The 19,196-nt window shown below is 38.3% G+C and overlaps 1 protein-coding gene across 1 annotated transcript in view; it reads right to left on the bottom strand.

Moving 5' to 3' along the window:
• NIBAN1 (niban apoptosis regulator 1) overlaps positions 1-19,196 on the bottom strand; it is a 158,456-nt gene that overhangs the window by 122,808 nt on the left and 16,452 nt on the right. The gene's annotated exons all lie outside the window — the stretch shown is intronic.

Raw genomic sequence — 19,196 nt, 5'->3', positions numbered from 1 at the left:
AGGCAAATGCAGACGAGTGAGAGAGTTAAGGATTTCAGAGCTGGCAGGAACCGTAGCTATTATCTAATCCAACTATTCTTGTGATAGATGCAAAAAAAAAAAAAAAAAAAAAAAAAACAGGGGAAAGCTAAGCGTTTATTGAAAGGTTTACACTTATGCTAAACTAATTAAGTAACATGAGCTTGACATTCAGAACTGACCTCATCCAAATATAACTGTGTTCCCAGATTCCATCACTGGACTGTGAAAGCCATGTGTACTCAAAAGGAGTGCAATGTGCTCTGCTTGGACTATGATAGATGTTGGAATCGGAGGATCCTGAGGGGGAAAAGAACAGGAGAACTCACAGATTCCAGGAGCGTAGTTTAGCGACAGACAGTCTCCCTGGTTTTGATCCCCTGGAGAGTGAAAGAGCAAACTTTCCAAGGGAAGTGGGGAAGAAGACCCATCCAAAGGAGCTCTCTGTGGGGCCTCATATTTCTCATGTTCCCGTATTGTTGCCTCCTGGTGACTTTTCTGTGACTGCTGTAACAAATTACCATAAACTTCATTGCTTAAAAGAACAGAAACTTGCTCTGCAGTGCTGGAGGCCAGGAGTCTAAGTCAGTATCACTGGGACAAAATCACGGTGTTAGTAGGCCCACCTGCCCTCTGGCAGGGCCATTCCCTTCAGAGGCTCCACTCCTTGCCTCTTCCAGCTTTGGCGGCTGCTGGGACTCCCGGGCTGATGTGGTTGCATCACTCCACACTGCTTCAGTTTTCATATTGCACGCACGTGTGTGTGTGTGTGTGTGTGTGTGTGTGTGTCTAACTTCCCTCTGCTTTTCTCTTATAAAGATACGTGATTGCATGTAATCTCCTCAGCTGAAGATCTTTAACTTAATCACATCTACAAAGACACTTTTTTCCAAATAAGGTAACATTACAGGGATTAGGACATGATATCGTTGGAGAATATTCTTCAGCCCACTACCCCACATTAATAAAATCATCCCCATGATTAATATAAAGATGTTTTCAGGTAAGGAAACTGAAGGACTCATGTAAAGCCACACTGCAAGACTCTTCTCCATCCTATGGCTTTCCTCCTGTACCCCTTTCTTCCTTATACAGGCACATTTCTTCATATGAAATTAATGATAAGTTCATCCAAGGAAGCAAGAATTATTTATTAGGTAATACAAATGACCTTAGTATTCATTGCTGACTTTTGGTAGCAGCTGGATTCTGTATTTTTTTTTTTTTTTGAGAGATGAGGTCTTGCTATGCTCCCCAGGCTGGAGTGTAGTGGCTACTCATAGGTGCAATCATAGTGTTCTAATACACCTTTAACTTCTGGGCTCAAGCAATGTTCCTACCTCAGCCCCTGACTAGCTGGGATTGCAGGTGTGTGCCATTTTGCCTGGCCCTTAGTAGCTAATCCTAAAATCACTCAAGATGGTTCTGGAAGTCATACGACCTTCTATTGTCCACTAGAACCCTTCTACTCCAGAAAGTGGCTCTTCTCCCTTTCTTTTCCACACCACCATATAGAAGAGAGTATGTATATTGTTTGCATATTGTTTGGTTCATTTGTCACCGTAATAAATATTTCTTAACTACCTCTCATGAGGCAGACACTGTGCAGGTCTTTGGAGACATAAAGATGAAAGATGGGGCTGATGCCTTCAAGGAGTATAGCAGAAATGGAGAATTGCCAACATACTAAACCTGATGAATGTCATAACAAAATGAAAGGAAGTGTGGGCAAAGCTAAAGCCAAGGACCAACAGGTTGAGGAGTGAGCTCAGGTTCTTGAAACACAAAGAACCAGTTTCAAATCCCAGTTTGCCACAGACTTTCTTACTGTGTGACCATCAGCAAACGATTTAAGCTCTTTGGGCTTCACTTTTCTCACCTGCAAAGTGGAGACAAAGACCACCCACCTTAAACAGCTATGTGAGAACTAAAGAGTACAACTGATGTAAAGCACCTGACCCACTGCAGGTACAAGGAGCATTGGAGCCTGGCTGAGGGACTGGGGAAGCTTGACAGAGAGCTAAGGCTTGAACTGAAATTTGGCAGGTTTATCAGGCCACTCAAGGCAAAAGCTAAAAGCATGAGATGATTGGAATGAAGCTCACAAGATGAGGCTGGAGAGGTGGACAGAATCTCTGGTCATGGAGATTAACAGGTAGCCAATGGATATCTTCTACTGGGGAAGTGACATGCTCAGATTTGCACAGATATGTCAGCAATGATTTGCAGAACACACACATAAATGAGAGTTAGGAGATCAGTTACAATTTGATAGATAACTTCAAGCTTCATAAAAGCTTGAAGTCAGGCAGTGACATGGAAATAAGTAAGAGAGGGAATATCAAAGACATTTTGGAGTTAGAATTTACTATTTAGTGGTGGGTTGTTTGTGGCAGCTAATGGAGAGGGAGAGGTAAGCATGGCTCTGAGATTCCCGAGTTATGTCTACATAATCACAAAACAAGTCTTTCTCTTTTATTCTTTTTCTTTTTTGTCTTCCTTTCTTCCTTCCTTTCGTCTTTCTTTTCTTTTTCACTCTGTCTCTATCCCTGTGTTTTCTTCTTTGTAATCAAATCAAATCTTTTTTGTGAATCAGAAAAAGCAAACTGGGACATAAATACTAAAGTATGTTTAACATACTTTTCAGCTTTCAAGTGGGTGTTTGACATCATGAAGCCACTGAAAATTTATTTTTAAACACTGTTAAGCTTTCTATTCTAAAAATTTAATGATTCTAATGGAATTCTCAAGTTAAAGTGTACTTTTAATAAGAATACAGAGTGAAGCATACATGCCAAATATAAATACAATTTTAAAGATAGAATTTTAGGGCTTGCCCCAGTAATCATGATCAATATCCCATGGCCAGTGGATAAACTGCATCTTTAAAGGCTGGCTTCGGCAGCTAAATTGAGTTACCTGGGGTTAGTTATGTTATCGAACATCCATTGGCTAATTTATTCCTGAAGCAAATTGATTACCATTCCGTCTGGAAAGAACTAGGGATTATTCTGACTTACTTGAGAAATTTGCTTGTCTTGCCTGGATTAGCATTCATTCAAAATTCAACAAATGTGCACTGAGTTGCTACGAATTATAAAGAACACAGTTTGGTGCTGACACAAAGGGGAGATAAAGCATATTTAGTACAAAGCAGAATGCACTGGGCACCACATCAGTGCCATAAACAAGGCTCTCCAAGTTTAAAAGAGAGTGACAGCTCCAGGGGGAGTCAACATGGAAGCAGAAACAAAGGTAGACAAAAAATCTTAGGCAGAGACAAACGCATCAACCAAAAAGGCAGAAAGTGACAAGGCCAAGTCTGCTCCCCTATTCCCATTGTCCCCACAATATGGCATGCTCCTTGTCACCGAGGCTCCTCTGCAAGCTTCCTTCCTTTCTCTTTGTGTGGGTCTCAAGTCAAACATTATTCCCTCTGAGCAGCCTTCTCTTTTTAGGTAGAATTTAGTTTCCTTTCTGGAATTCACAAAGCCCATTCCGGACATATTTTAAATGCATTTATCACATAATATTAAGAATCACTGCCTGGTTTTAAGTCTCCACTTTGCCACTTGTCACCAGAAGGACTCTGGGCAAGTTGCTTAACTTTTTTGTGCTTTGCTTTCCTCACTTAGGAAATGGAGATACTGATACCAACAGAACTGGCTAGGATTACATGGAGTAAGTTATGTCAAAGGCTTACCGCCATAACTACACAGGCCAGGGCTCAATAGGTGCTAGCCACTATCATTATTCCATACTTAGAGCTCTGTCTCCCACACTAGATTGTACATCTCTGGTGGGTAGGAGTGAATCCTATTCATCTTTGTATCTTTACACTCCATTATGGCATTTGGAAAATGTGGAATAAATTAAAATTTTCAGTGACCAGTATCTGTTTCCAAGAGTGTCTCAGAATATCTTCAGGAGAAAATATTCAATAAGCAGATGGTGATTCTGAATTTGAAAGACTGTTTCTGGGGTAAGAAGAAACCAGTGAGGAGGCAAAGTCTCCAGATACAGAATAAGAGGGAATAGGTGAAGGGGCCAGGTCCTGGGCTAACGAGGGATTTAGGCCAGAGATCTCATTCCCTGAAAAAGGACAGTGTGGGTACCTGACTACCCAGAGACCATATTGACAAGAGACCACAGGAGCCAAATCCCCTGAACTGTCGGCACCAGCAAAACCATGGCTGGACCCTCAGAGGCTAAATATGAATCTCCACTTCCAACGCAAAACATCTAGTTTTGAACAAATCAGTGCTTGTAAATGGTAGTAAGGAAGCATAATAGTAAATAAATTCCTCCAAATTACTTTAGCAGGCTTGGCAGTAATGTAGAACTTTTTGAATTTCTCAAAATGTATAAACCACAGACTTCTCCCATACCACTCAGCTATGAGTGGCTTTAAAATATAGGAAAGAAAACAATCTACAATGTAATGCTTTTACATGCTTTTCTGATGAAAGCATAGTAACAAGTACCTAGCACCCTAATTTCTGTAAATTAGTATACCACAATGTATTTTGGTAGTGGACTAGGGAGAGAACTACTGTTGTCTTAAAACCTTCTGATAATAATATGATTCCTATTAACTTCCAATGGTCATTTAGCAAGAAAGTCAAGCAAACCACTTGCATAATAAATTGTTTTAAAACTTTTCTCATTAGTTCTGTGAGTAAGAATGCTCAGGCACACTCTGTAGTCTCAGTTAATAGATGAAATAGATAACGGCTGCAAAAATGGGAGGAGGCCCATTCTATCTCTTAGTGGAAAAGGTATAGTGAAATCATCAACATTTCATGAGTACATCTGCTTCAGATGTGTTGAGCAGGTTGACTTACTGTATCTCCTAGCGGGTTAAGAGGGCAATGTGCCACAAACAGGTACAACAGAGAAGGCATCTGGACACACGTCAGTCTATCCTTTCTCATATCCCAATTATTTTTCGGTTCACATTACGGGAAAATTTGATATACATTGTGTTGACTCTGAACATCACTTAGGACAATACCCAAACCACATACAGTTCCAACAAATGGAAGGAGGAGGAAAAGGAAAGAGAAAGAGTTTGAAGAGAGAAGAAATTAAGGCAAGTAAACTAAAGCAATTGAAGCTATTTGGCAATACTTTCCCTGTCAATTCAAAGTCTTACTCTAAATTAGGAAAGTTAAATACTTAAAATGTCAGCGCTTTCATTTAAACAATGTGGGAGGGTCGAGCGCAGTGGTTCACACCTATAATCCCAGAACTTTGGGAGGCCGAGGTGGGTAGATCGCTTGAGCTCATAAATTCAAGACCTGCCTGAGCAACATGAAAAATCCTGTCTCTACAAAAATTACAAAAACTAGCTGAGCATGGTGGCACTTGCCTGTAGTCCCAGCTGCTCAGGAAGCTCAGGTGGAAGGATCACTTGAGCCTGGGGGGGTTGAGGCTGAAGTGAGCTGAGATCACACCACTGCGCTCTAGCCTGGGCAACAAAGCAAGACCCTGTCTCAAAAACAAAACAAAACAAAACAAAACAAAAACAAACAAACAAAAGTGGGAAAGATCCCATGGATCTCCTGATTTAGATCCCTGGGGGTGTGAGATGGGGGAGCATAACACATGTATCTTACAATAATAGTTGTTTTACTCTGCTTACTAAAGGCCAATGAGAAGTATTTCCCTGTGTCCCATGCTAAGTGATAGCACAGATTGGTGTCTGTGGTCATGTTCCTACAATATTCTCAGAGATGCAGCTACAACTGGGGTTTGGTAACAGATCAGCTGCTCAGAGACAGGGGGGATCATATTTGCCCTCATTTGTAACAAATTTTTCAACTACTTATTCCGCCATTCTCTAACTAATGTTGACTCAACTTCCCATAGCTAATAGCCCAAAAACAGAAACTATCTTAAGACAATGCATAGTATCATACTTGTGCCTACAGTTTTTTTTAAAAAAAAATTGAGTAGACAATTTAAAGTTTACTGAAGTATCTGAGTTATCATTTACTCAAATACAAATTATTGATCTGCAGAATAATTTCTCAGGAAGCTGATAGAGTTCATAATGAAAGTTATATAGACCAAGAAATACAATAATAAACTATCAGAAAAAGAACTTGGTAAGTACTGTGTCTTTCTGCTTCCTGTATACATTAAAGTTACACTTTTTTTTAGTCCATTTAGTTGTTTTCAATTTAAAAGAGATGCAATTTGTGGGTTATAAAATACAAAAACAGCTTTGGATCACATCTCTAGCATAGCAGGAAGAACACAAATGAAACTGACAGATGCCTTGAGTTTCATCACCTGTTTGAAAAAAATCTTTACAAGTATATTTAATGGGCAAACTTTAACCTTAGATATATGTGCAGTGGAAATGTGCTGAGAGCTGCCATTGTTAAGAGAATCAGGTTCTTCCTGGACGCTGCCTACTGATGTGCCTACCTATCTGGCCACTGAGGCAACAGCTGGTAGGAGCAGTCTCACATTCACCTTGTAACTCTGCACTGACAACGCAGCCAGCACTGTGGTTTGCCACATCGACTATGAGAAAAGGCACCTCCACATGACTCAAAAATCAGGATGTTTCAGAAAAATCCTCAATTGTTCTTTCCAAGAAGAGGAAAAAGTAACAGGCAAAGAGAAGAACATCAGTGGGAATGTGAGCTTCTTAACATTTTGCTGTTTTGGAAAGTGATATCTCTTCTTATAATCTGTCTATAAAAATGATTATGTTTGGGACATAGGCCCCTTTAATAATCTGCTGAAAGCTTTGGATACCAGAAAAACATAGTAGACATAAAATTCTGCTGCTTCCAATTCTCTGACCTCAAGTCAAGACAGTTTGATTTAGATGTCTGTGAAGAACCCTTCTGAAACTGGCAAGCCTAATATTCTCAGTTACAAAATTTGATCAGAATGAATTCCATGGGAAGCCTGCATTTGGCAGCAAATGGAAAAACAAGGGGCTTAGCCTGAGAGAGAAAAGAAAAGAGGAGATTACATTTACATTTTATGGATGTTTTATTTAAGACTTAAATTTAATTTTTCAAATGATGACTCTTTGGGATTAATATAGGCACCGGATCACTGCAACTTTAGTCTACCAATGCAGTGATGCCATTTCTTAGAGAAGAATTTCTATTTTCCTGATAGAAGCAAAGAGGTCATATTTGGGGTTCACAGAATAATGTTAATGCTGAATAACACAGAAAAAAACACAACCATACTATTTAGAAGTTGACCACATATCTTGCTGCTTGAATATTTGCAACTCGCTAAGGAAATGCAGTATAGCAAGTCATAGACTAAAAACTCAGCAACTGCAAATTATTATTCAAAAATGACCCCAAAATCTTAGTACCAAGGTTATCAAACAGAAGCAAATAATAATAATAAATAAATAAAATTTTTAAAATTCCCAAAATCTTTGCTCATATAAGTGGAATTTTAGCTTATGTGAATTAACTTAAAAATCTTTATTAAGTTATAATTTTTCTTTCTTTTTTTTTTTTGAGATGGAGTCTCACTCTGTCACCTGGAGTGCAGTGGCACAATCTCAGCTCACTGCAACCTCTGCCTCCCAGGTTCAAGTGATTCTCCTGCCTCAGCCTCCCAAGTAGGGACTACAGGCATGCGCCACCATGCCCAGCTAATTTTTGTATTTTTAGTAGAGACAGGGTCTCGCCATGTTGGCCAGGATGGTCTCAATCTCTTGGCCTTATGATTTGCCCACCTTGGCCTCACAGAGTGCTGGGATTACAGGCATGAGCCACTGTACCTAGCCAGTTCTAAGTTTTCTAACACACTACACTAGACACTGAGGTGATACAAGAGTATACAGTTCACTATGGAAGAATACAACCCAAAGGGAAAAAATGAAGCTCAGGATTTTAAGCTTATCACAAAAATGAGGTGAGATGGATAGGATGATCTTGCAAAAAGATATATGGAAAAGTCATACACTACATTTGTCCCTGACACATTGTACAGCAATGGCTGTACAGCTACTTCTATGGACATTGGTCATTGCTGTCTTTGTGTACATGGAGCATCAAGGAGTCATATCCAGAAGATATCCCACTACCACTAGTAAAAGGAAATTTGTTGCTACCCTGGGAAGTAGAGGATGGATGATGGTCACCACTCCTTATTGGCGATAGTGAGAAGCTCCATGCAGATAAGATACGGTCAGTCAAGCTTGTGTCCATCTTTCTGGTGACTAGTTCTAGATTATAATAGTCTACTGAGACATACTAAGCCCACTAATCCATGATTCAGTACTTGGGTCCTTATAGGAATGACCACACTGCTAGAAGACAAAAGAAGCAGCACTGTGGCACCTAAGAAGTCACAAGCTGAAGACTACAAGACCCAGGCACACAGGTGGGGTTCTTGTAGCCTTTTCTTCTTAATGGTTAGGACTTTCAAAAGGAGAGACTGTTGGGAAAGTGAACGGCTAACTATGAAGAGGTGAGTGGTGAATAGGATATTTTCTGTTTGATGTCTTTAGGTAATACAGTAATGGACTTTGAGTAGGGTTGGAGTACATGTCATGAGGACAGGAAAGTCTTGGAGACTATTAAGTTGTCTCCAAACTTAATATAGGAGAGAAAAGAAAGTAGTGCTTATATAAAGCAATGCTTATTTGGTAACATGAAACCATTTACCATAAAGGTCTGCAGTAATGTCACGGGGAAAAAGAATAGCTGGAGAGGAGCCATGAAATTCCTACAGGAAAACAATTGGAATATTGTTTTCCAATTTCCAATTGGAAAATGTTCCCAAAATGATACTCTCAAGGTATCGTTTATAGTTTCTTATAGTTGTATGGGACCAGTCCAGAGCATGGGAACTTGAGAATAAGGTGGTAAATACAATCTCATAATAATCACTGGGATTTAGTAGTATGCCAGAGAAATATCTATACGGAAAGGAGGTAAAGAAATACCTCTCACCTGTGTGAAAATCCATGTACCCTAGGTGGTAATGATGATGCAGAGGCATTCACATAAGAATTAAATAAGAGGAAAAGAAATCATATTATTGATGAAATAGGTATTAAACTATCTGGCCAAATGGAAGAAATGAGAGATACGTTCTAATTTATTTTACAATGCTGGCACAGAGGCATGAAAGAGTTATGATGGGAAATTTCTACAATGTTTGATTGGAGACTCTAAACTAAAAGCAGTAGGTCTGGCAAGTTACTGCCTGCAGCGAATAGCAACTTTTTTCTTTATAGAGAGAGGAAGTAGCCAGGGGAACTGCTACTTGGAGAGATACCAGCTAGTGAAGTGAAATAACGAACCATGGATGAAATCAATGATGTCATGTGAGCACATGGCAGAAGCCCTCTTAACCACCCTCCACTCATCCAAGGCTTTTCACTATCTTTGTAAAATATGCTTTAGAAAGTTTTGATAAAGAGTTTCTAAAAAATACTGTTAAACTGCATGTAGGTAAAATAACAACAAATACAGACCTAGATGGATTCTGTCATCAGATTTCTTTACAAGGTCTTGACAAACTTAAAAGAAATCAAGACTGAAAATTATAGATGATGCAAAAATGACAATGTGGAACTGCAAGCAATTTTTTTAAAAAGACCTCAGCCCTATGTCAAAGAGCAGCAAGTGTACATATTTGTTTCATTAATATATTTTAATACAAAAGATTAAAGATATGGGTATCTTTTTATGATTTGCTACTTTAACTGTCTTTTGGTTAATTGCCCAACTCCATTCCAACAGCAATAGATAAAAGAAATTTACCCTGACATTTCTGATAGCCAGACAGAGAGTCGCTGAAAATATGACAAGAAGGTCTGGACTTCAAAAGGCTCAGCAGAAACAGAATCATGACTGTGGGAAGAGCCTTCTGAATGAGTCAAATAGCATCCATCTGTCCACAGACTATGGACAATTTTGTCTACATAGTCACAGATGGTGATTCCACCAAGGGAGAAAGGATGGGGGTTCCTGCATAGTTCTATTATGACTGCTGATTTCAAAGGGCTGGGATTAAAAAAAAGAAAGAGAGCCTTCTCAAGAACAAATGCAAGAGAGTTTTGGGACTCTCCAAAAATAGGGACAGATAGATTGAGACCTATAATTTATAAGAACAACAAGAAGCATTCTCATGCTTATGTTAGGAACAAAAGTAATACCAGGGAGAAATAAACCAGATGTTTGGCACCAATGACATCATGTTGCTGGAATAACAAAGTGAAAAGAGAACTGCTCCCCTATTACTTTCGAAATTACTTCTCTTCCAAGAATAGTGATTTTCAAACTTAAAATAGTAGACTAAATATGGCTACAGAAAAAGGAAGCTGAAGATTAGCAAAGAGATTTAAAGTGAGCAGTGAGATGCTGTAAAATAACTACAATCCAGCATGCTGAGAAAATTTACAAATAATGCTAAACTGTCGTCAACCTGTGGAGATGCTGGAAGAGTTGTAAGTCAGCTATGCTCGCCACTATACCACCAACGCACCTGTTGCTGGAAGAGTTGAATGGACAAATGTAGATCTGATTCCCAAAAAGAGAAAAGAGGAAGGATGAATGGAAATGTATGCAGATTTATTTAAGCCTTACAGCTTAATTATAACACCGAGAAAGATTACGGAGTTGATATTAATGGGGAAGTTTGAAATTTCATGATAAAAAAATAGATCAGAAACTGTTTTTAACCTAAAAGCTGCTATCAAATTTATTGGAGAAATAATAGAGATATTTCTTTTTAAAAGCAGAATAAAAACTAGAATAACTGCTATTGGGATTGGAGGGCCTCATTCTCCACTCTTCATATTTTCATAAAAAGAAATCTGGAACAGAAAGGAAAAGCTGTCTTAAGAGTATATAGTTGTAAACAAAGAAAAGCATTGTTTCTCCTACCGTGCTTTCTATTGGATCAAATCACATGTTGCCCAAGCCTTCAAGATCTTTGTAAAAGTGTGACAGCTCTTGTACTCAAATGACTTTAAGAAGGTTAAGTAAACAAATTGCCTTAGTGATAGAAAGTGATGCTATGAAGGTAGGGTGCTGTCGTAAAAAGAGGTTCGGCTTCAGATAGAGAAACAAACATTGTATTATTTAACTGATATGAAGTACATAGAGCAGGAGAATTCATAGAGCATAGACGGCATAGACGGAAAGTGAAATAGAGGTTACCAGGGTCTGGGGAGAGAAGGAATGGGGAGTCATTATTTAATGAGTACAAAGTTTACGTTGGTGATGATAAAAATGTTTTGGGATAGTGGTAATGGTTATACGATATTGTAAATACACTTAATGCTGCTGAATTGCACACTTACAAATGGCTAACATGATAAATATGTATATTTTCCAACAATAATTTCTTAAAAGGCCTGGCTTTGACCAAATAATCCTGGGTTTGAATCCCAGATTCCTGTACATTGAGCCCCGCTTCCTATACAGACAGGAGCCTTGTGCTGACCAGGAGCCAGTGGCCAGAGGTCAGAGAGAACTGGCTGGGCATAGGCAAGAGGAAGTGGCAGAGGACATGGCACAGGAGCTAAGTGTGAGCCAAGAGGCGGTGCAGAAACTAGGAAGAATTCAGTCCTGGCACAACTCACTAACAAAATAACTGTCCAAATATGAACTGATTGGCTTTAGGAGATAGTGAGGTTTTTTTATTACTGGAGGTATTAAAAGCTGCTTACCCCCTTGGTAAGCGCTTTCAAGCATGAAATTATCTTTAATGACTTTTAAATTCCCTTCCAAAAGAGCAAGCACATGATGTTTATTCCTTTACCATAATCTCCTTACACTATAAGACATACAGAGACGTCTCCCCAATATTCCACTTCTAGCAAAGTGGAAACATAATGGAGAAAAAGAACTCTCAGATTATTTATTCAATCTACTCCCAGGTAAGCATATTGGGATATTCAAAAATATGAAATAAAAATAAAAGAATCCTTAGGAATAAGAATTATCATAATAGTCATTATAAAGGCTTATGAATGTTTTCAAGAGTTCCTTAGGTATATATATGGTACTGAGAAAGGGCTAATTCAAGCACATTTCTAACTGAAACAGGTCTAGATTCAATTAACTCCTGTTCAAAGTGTATATGTATTCATTTATTCATTCATTCAGCAAACGAGTTGACTTTAACAGAACAGATACCATGGAACACAAAAAGGGTAGGAAAATGAATAAGATAAAACTTCTGCTACCAAGAGTGCAGACTAGTTACTGTGTTCCAAGAGGTTAGAAATTCAGTGTGGCTGATATATTATGCTTCTATGATGGCCTTTCTTTTTAAAACTATAATTTTTAAATATTATTCACATTTTGACACCTAAGAAGTAATTCTAAGAAAGTAATCAGAGATTCACATAAATATTTATGCATTAGGATGTTCACTAAAATATCACTTATAATAATGAAAATTTTAAAATGACCTAAATGTCCAACAAGAAGAGAATGGTTACATAAATTATAGGATATACCACAGCCAGCACCCTCCACAGCCAATAAAACTTAAGATTTCAGAGAATATTTAACAATGAGGGAAATGTTTGCAATATAATGTAGAATAGCAGTATGAAGATTTGTACAAAATATAATCCAAATTTTGTTTTATATGTATGTGGATATATTTATATGAAATATTAGAAAAAAAAGAGAAAGGAAATAGATACTAATATTACTTAACAACAGATTGAAGGATCATGGATAACTTACTTTTATTCTATTTTTCTTCATGTTTTGTGTAGTAATTTAGAGTCAGAAGTAATTGTTACTTAAAATATTTAAATAAAAGTAATGGCATTATGTTAATTTGTGCAGCAGCACGGGATAAAAAAAGAAAAAAAAGGTAATGGCTTTTAATATTTTTCCCTAATTTTCGTTCTAAAATCTTCTGGATGTACTATACTCTGACATTTGGTGAGAGATTTTCTTTTTTTTTGAAATTGGAATATTGTTCAAACAAACTAGCTTATAGTAGTAAGAATAACTACCACTTATTGAGCCCTAATGAACAGAATACAGCATAACCTAATTCTCACAACAGAATGTAAATTAGTGGTTATTATCCCATTTCACATACAAAGGAACTGAGGCTCAGTTATATAATTTGCACAAAGAGAACCCAAAAATGGACTGCCCTGAATTCTTGTTCCACTCTTTCCATTGAGGCACATGGCCACTCAAGATTTTTTCCTGCTTGTGCAACCAACTAAAAGTTTGAATAAGAGTAAGATATAGCACGCTGCACTTCTCTCTGAAAGCAGAGGAGACATTAGTCCTGTGAAAAAATTTTCCTTTACAGTAACTATTAAAATCGAACTAGTATTATGCTAAGGGGCATGAATTTACACACAATCAAGTGAAGAATCTCAGACTAGAATTTAAGTCTCAGTTTCTGACTGGGAAATTGGGGATGACAATATCCACAGAAAATTATGCAGTACTGGGTTTGGGTCCCTTCTCTGTCACAGACCAGCCAGAGGTAAGTCTCTTGCACCACCAGGGAGTCAGCCGTCACCACCATCATTCTTGTTGAGTTGAGGCCAAGAAAGAAACAATAAAAAGATAATTCAATCAAATATTTATTTAAAACGACTCTATCAAGATACTGATTTTTTATGTGCTTTATCTCCAAAATCATTTCAAAAAAACAAGAGTTATAAAAGTAAGAATTCCACCCAACCCTAACCCAAATGAACGCATTCACCCTGTTAACTAGTGCAGAGAAGTCTGTTAATTTAGAAGAAGATGATCTCATGAGATAATATAATTGGTCTCTATTATCTTGACAACGAACAAGGAATCTGAGCCTGTTGGTGAGAAGGTACACAACTTTTTTCCCAGGTCATCCAGGATTGTTTAGTATAGTGAGATGAAATATACAAAAGGTAAATGAATGATGAGAAGAAGCTAATATAATTTATTCCCAACGTAATTTTCTCCATATTCCTAGGCAGGCAGGCCCTAGACACACTGTCTTTTCACTCCATCATTCTCCTGATATGTAACAAGGGCCATTAAGCTAGGTAAAAAGATGAATTGCTAGAGATCATTATGCACGCTTTCAGCAGCCCATGAAATGTACCCAAGAACAATAAAGATGTCTGATGGCCTGTCAAGAGGATGCTTATGCAAATGAGAACTTCATGATTATACTTCTGCTTGTTCATCTAAAGGCTATCATGAAACATAGATTGGAAAACTTCACTTGCTCAGTAGCATCATGAATAAGAAGCTGGTTTTAGATTAGGTTATGCTAGAAATGAAAATTCATGGCCAAATGCCTAATTCTGCTATAAAAGAAGACAATAATGGACATAGATCAGCATCCAAGCTTGTTTCCTTTGGAAAGAATAATTTCATTACATGACAGTTCTTACTACTCCCTTGAATTACAGTATTTGGTGCTAAAAATTACTTGTAATTCTCAGAAGTAAAATATATTGCAAGTATATATCATCAGCATCTTTCTTCCCTTAAATAGTAAATGATATTTCTGACCTGAATTCAATAACCTTCAAGGTATCCACGAGAATTAAGACAGAAAGAGGTTGAGGCAATGGATATAAGCCATACAGCAAACTCCTCATGCAAGCATGAACTCAGCTCAGGATGGGTGTTTCTGACACCCATCCTCCTCCTTTTGTGGCTACGTAGTGAGTGACACTGTATGTAAGAGGAGGGCTTTGGCTTCAAGGAGAACCATATGCATTAAATATTAGCTATGTGGCCTTTGTCATAATCTCCCTGGGCTTCAGTCTCACCATCTGCAAATGATAACAGTACCTATGTTGGAGGGTTATTATGAGCATTTAGATGAGGTAACATGTATAATGTTCCTAACCTAGAGTCTGACAGGTAATTAAGGACACCACTTAACAAATGACAGTGATTATCAGATAAGACATCCATCTGCCTAGCTGACATCTCCACTTGAATCTCAATCTTAGCCTGTCCAAAAGTGAACTCTTCATTTTCTCCCTCAAATGTGTTTCCTAGCCTTCTCTCTTTCACTAAGAGGCAACTTCATTCTTTCTTTTGTTTGGGTCAGAAACCGTGGAGTCATCCTTGAAGCCACTTTTTCCACCTCATATTCCACATATTTCATTAGCAAATCCTGTCAGCTCTACCTCCAAAACCTATTTATAACCCAACCATGTTTCACTACCACCAGCTACCCTCTAGACCACGCCATCATAATCCCTGGCCTGGATCACAGCTCTAGCTTCTTCCTGCCTGACTTGCTTCCTCCCTTGTCCCTGCTACAGTCTATTCCCTACATAACAGTAAGAGAATTCAGACTATGGCATTCCTCTGCTCGAAACTCCCCAGAGTGTCTCTCCTTACACAGAGTAAAAGCCCAAGTCCTTACAATGGCACAAATACCCCTGAGATGTGATCCCACCTAGCTTGCTGCCCTGTCTCTGCCCACAGTTCCCATTGCTCATTCCTCTGTAACCACGCTGACCTCCCTGCTTCATCATCCTTGGTACCAATGTCACCTTATTATTTCTTAATTTCATTTCTCCCCACCACCACCTCCATGATGTAAGTCCCATGAGAGCAGGGATTTAGTCTGTTTTGTTCATCCTGTTTCACAGAACAGGGCATATTTCGATTTGATGACTAGAAGGAAAGATACACAATGAATGCCTCATTATAAGAAATAGATAGGCCAGGCATGGTGGTTTACGCCTGTAATGCCAGCACTTTAGGAGGCCACGGCAGGCCATCGCTTGAGTCCAGGAGTTCAAGATCAGTCTGGGTAATATAGCAAGACCTCATCTCTACAAAAAAAATTGAAAAAATAAGCCAGGTATGGTGGCACATGCCTACAGTCCCAGCTACTCAGGAGGCTGAGGTGAGAGGATAGCTTGAATCCAGGAGACAGAGGTTGCAGTGAGCCATGATGCCACTACACTCCATCCTGAGCAACAGAGCAAGATCCTGTCTCAAAAAAAGAAAAAGAAAAAGACATAGATGTGTTCTATGACATTTGAGGTTTTAAGGACTAAACAAGGATGTCCAGTCTTTAGGCTTCCCGGGGCTACAATGGAAGAAGAATTGTCTTGGGCCACACATAAAATACACTAACATTAAGGATACCTAATGAGCTAAAAAAGAAAATCATTTTTAAAAACCTCATAATGTTTTAAGAAAGTTTACGAATTTGTGTTGGGCCACATTCGAAGCCTTCCTGGGCCACAGGCAGCCCACAGGTCATGGGTTGGACAAGCTTGGTCTAAACTAAATGCTGCACATTAAGGTTTATGAGTTTATTCTAAGTAAGTTTCTTTGAAAAGACTTAATCAGTTCACGTGTTTCACTAAAGAGAAAACTGAGGCCTAAAGACAAGCCCAAAGTCACATGGTATGTGCTAGAACCACAATTCAAACAAGTTCTTCTGCACCAAGTTCATACGTACTTGCCCCTGAAGTTGGTGCTGTCTATTAAGTCTGAAGCCTGCTAGTCTCAACTCTATAAATTATAGAAAATGTATAGAAATTCAGTACTGGTTCCAAGTGGAACCAGGACTGGCTGACTAAGGATTTTAAAGAAAAGTATTTTATTTGATGTACCCTTTATTTAAAATCTTTGACTTTAGATTGCAGAAGGTATACTATTATAAATGATAAAACACTTACCAGTTGTTGAGAGTTCATGTCCCTATCACAGTGTTAAGTACTTTACAAGGATCAGTGCAATGATTGTTTACCACAACCTTTTTGCAGTGGAAGAAACCAAGGCTGGAGGACGTGAGATAACTTGCAGAAAGTAGCACTGCTAGCAAGAGATGGGGCCATTATCTATACTTGAGGGCTCTACCTCCAGAGCCAATGCCCTACTGAATCAAGAAAGCTGCACAGTTATCATTTTATGATAAATGGTTTTTGGGGATTTACTTGCTCTGTAAGCTTATTTTATTTTGTCCACTTTTCTTAAAATGAGACATACTATAAATAACATTTTGAAAGTGTATTTTATATATCTTAGTGAAGATTATGCTCATTTGCAAAATACATCATATGTGTACATTTCTCCTCTGAATGAACAAAGCAAAAATTTAAAAATATCCCTGGAGAAATGCTGAGTTTGGTTATCAGCACACCTTAAGGCATCAAATATTTTCAAAAAAATATATAAAGACATGAAGGTTTGTGCTCCCTTTCTCAAGCATTCACTTACGTCAACAGTGGTGATGATCTGAAGTGAGCAAAGTAGTTAACTATAGTATGCCTCAGAAGTTTCTTGTGAAAGAGCCAAATAATGATAATGAATGTGTCAGTAAGTGTGTTAGTCTAAAGTTGTCATGGGTCACAAGGCATATTTTTCAGAATTTAACATTCCAGAAACCACTGAAAATGGTGAGAAAGTTCAGAGAAAATGAGACAAGCTCACAGTCTAGTGACTATGTTTCACATAGAACACTGAATAAGGTAATTACATTTTTTTCAATTGCAACTGCAAATTATATGATTCAAGGATCACGTCATTACTTAAAATTCCTAAGGGGGAAAGATTATGTATTGGCACTACATTGTTTAGGAAAAGAAACTTTTTTTAAAAAATCTAAGCCCTACTGAAAACATTATCTAAATACACTATGGTTCAAATGTGATTCTATGGAAATGGTGAGTTAGAGAGGGAAAGTGAGTTGGGCGGGGAAAACCTGGGAATATTCTAAGACAAAAAGGTCAGAAAATATTCCAGACCTTGGTAATTTGGCTATAGGTCTAGAGTGAAAGCCAAGAACAGAAAATGAGACAAAAGAAAATGAAACCCATCCATTATTTCCCTTAACAGCTATCCACTGTGCCACCTCCTGGCTAGGAAAAAGGGCTAGTCATGTGAAATACTAGGTTTTCACATCTTTCCATCCTTTTAAGAGAAAACTCAGAAGAGATAAGACTATCTTAGCATTTCTTTGTGAGTTTAACCATTCAGCTAAGGGAAATGCAGAAGACCAGGGCAAAGGTGAACGACCTCAGGGCCTCATTTATCTGGGTTCATGAGGGAGTCAAGCACCAGCCTGTCTGCCTGCTTGTGCCTGCAGTTCTTCAGGGACAGGGAAATTATACCTCAGTTTTAAGACTAGGGTTGAAAATACATCGGACTGGAAAAAGGCTTGTCATTTTCCGGGTGCTTATGTGTAACTCAGAATCAGAGTATATTTTGATTTGAACTGGAAACCAAAATCTAGGAGATGTTTGGTTTAGTTTGGTTGGATACCATGGACTATGAAAAGAGCTCTGCACCCGGAGTGTAGAGACCTGAATTCCAGTCCTATGTGTGCTGTTACTAGCTAGACGGATGGGAACAGCTCATTCAGCTTCTGGGATTACAATAAAAGAGTTGGATTAGATGCTTATCTCTAAGATTCCTTGCAGCTCCATGAATCTTCTATGAATCTTTATTCAACAACAGCTGTCTAAAAGAAATATCAGCTGAACCATAGATGTTAACCTCAAATGTTATTTTGTCTTCCAGAAGCCACATTAAAATTTTTTTAAAGGATTAAATTAGTTTTAATATATGTTATTTAGCCCAATAATAGGGCCAAATTTGTATTAGTTCAATATGTAATTGCTATTAAATAATATTTTGTATTAAATATTAATTAAATATTTTACATTATTTTCTTTGTACTAAAACTTCAAAATTGGAGTGTATTTTTAACTTGCATCCTATCTTAATTTGGACTCGCCACATTTCAAGTGCTCATTAGTTATATGTCCCTATTGACTGTTGAATTGGACAAATAGATATAGAAGGCTTCAACTTTTTTTTTTTTCTGAGATGGAATCTTGTTCTGTCACCAGGCTGAAGTGCAGTGGCACGATCTTGGCTCACTGCAACCTCCGCCTCCCAGGTTCAAGCAATTTCCCTGCCTCAGCCTCCCGAGTAGCTGGACTACAGGCACACACCACTACGCCCAGCTAATTTTTTGTATTATAGTAGAGATGGGGTTTCACCATGTTGGCCAAGATGGACTCAATCTCCTGATTTTGTGATCCACCCGCCTCAGCCTCCCAAAGTGCTGGGATTACAGGTGTAAGCCACCACACCTGGCCTCGACTTTTCTTGCATAAATAAAAATGAAGCATATAGCCTACCTTCAAAATCAGAATGCACTTAAGGTAGAAAATCTATTCATTGAAATGTTAAGCTCAACACGTTGAGGGT

This window comes from Sapajus apella, unplaced genomic scaffold (assembly GCF_009761245.1).
Source record: "Sapajus apella isolate SASKATOON/1434 unplaced genomic scaffold, GSC_monkey_1.0 scaffold25, whole genome shotgun sequence".
NCBI lineage: Eukaryota > Metazoa > Chordata > Mammalia > Primates > Cebidae > Sapajus > Sapajus apella.
Note: the sequence above shows the minus strand (reverse complement) of the source record. Positions and strands in the feature narration are given on the sequence as shown.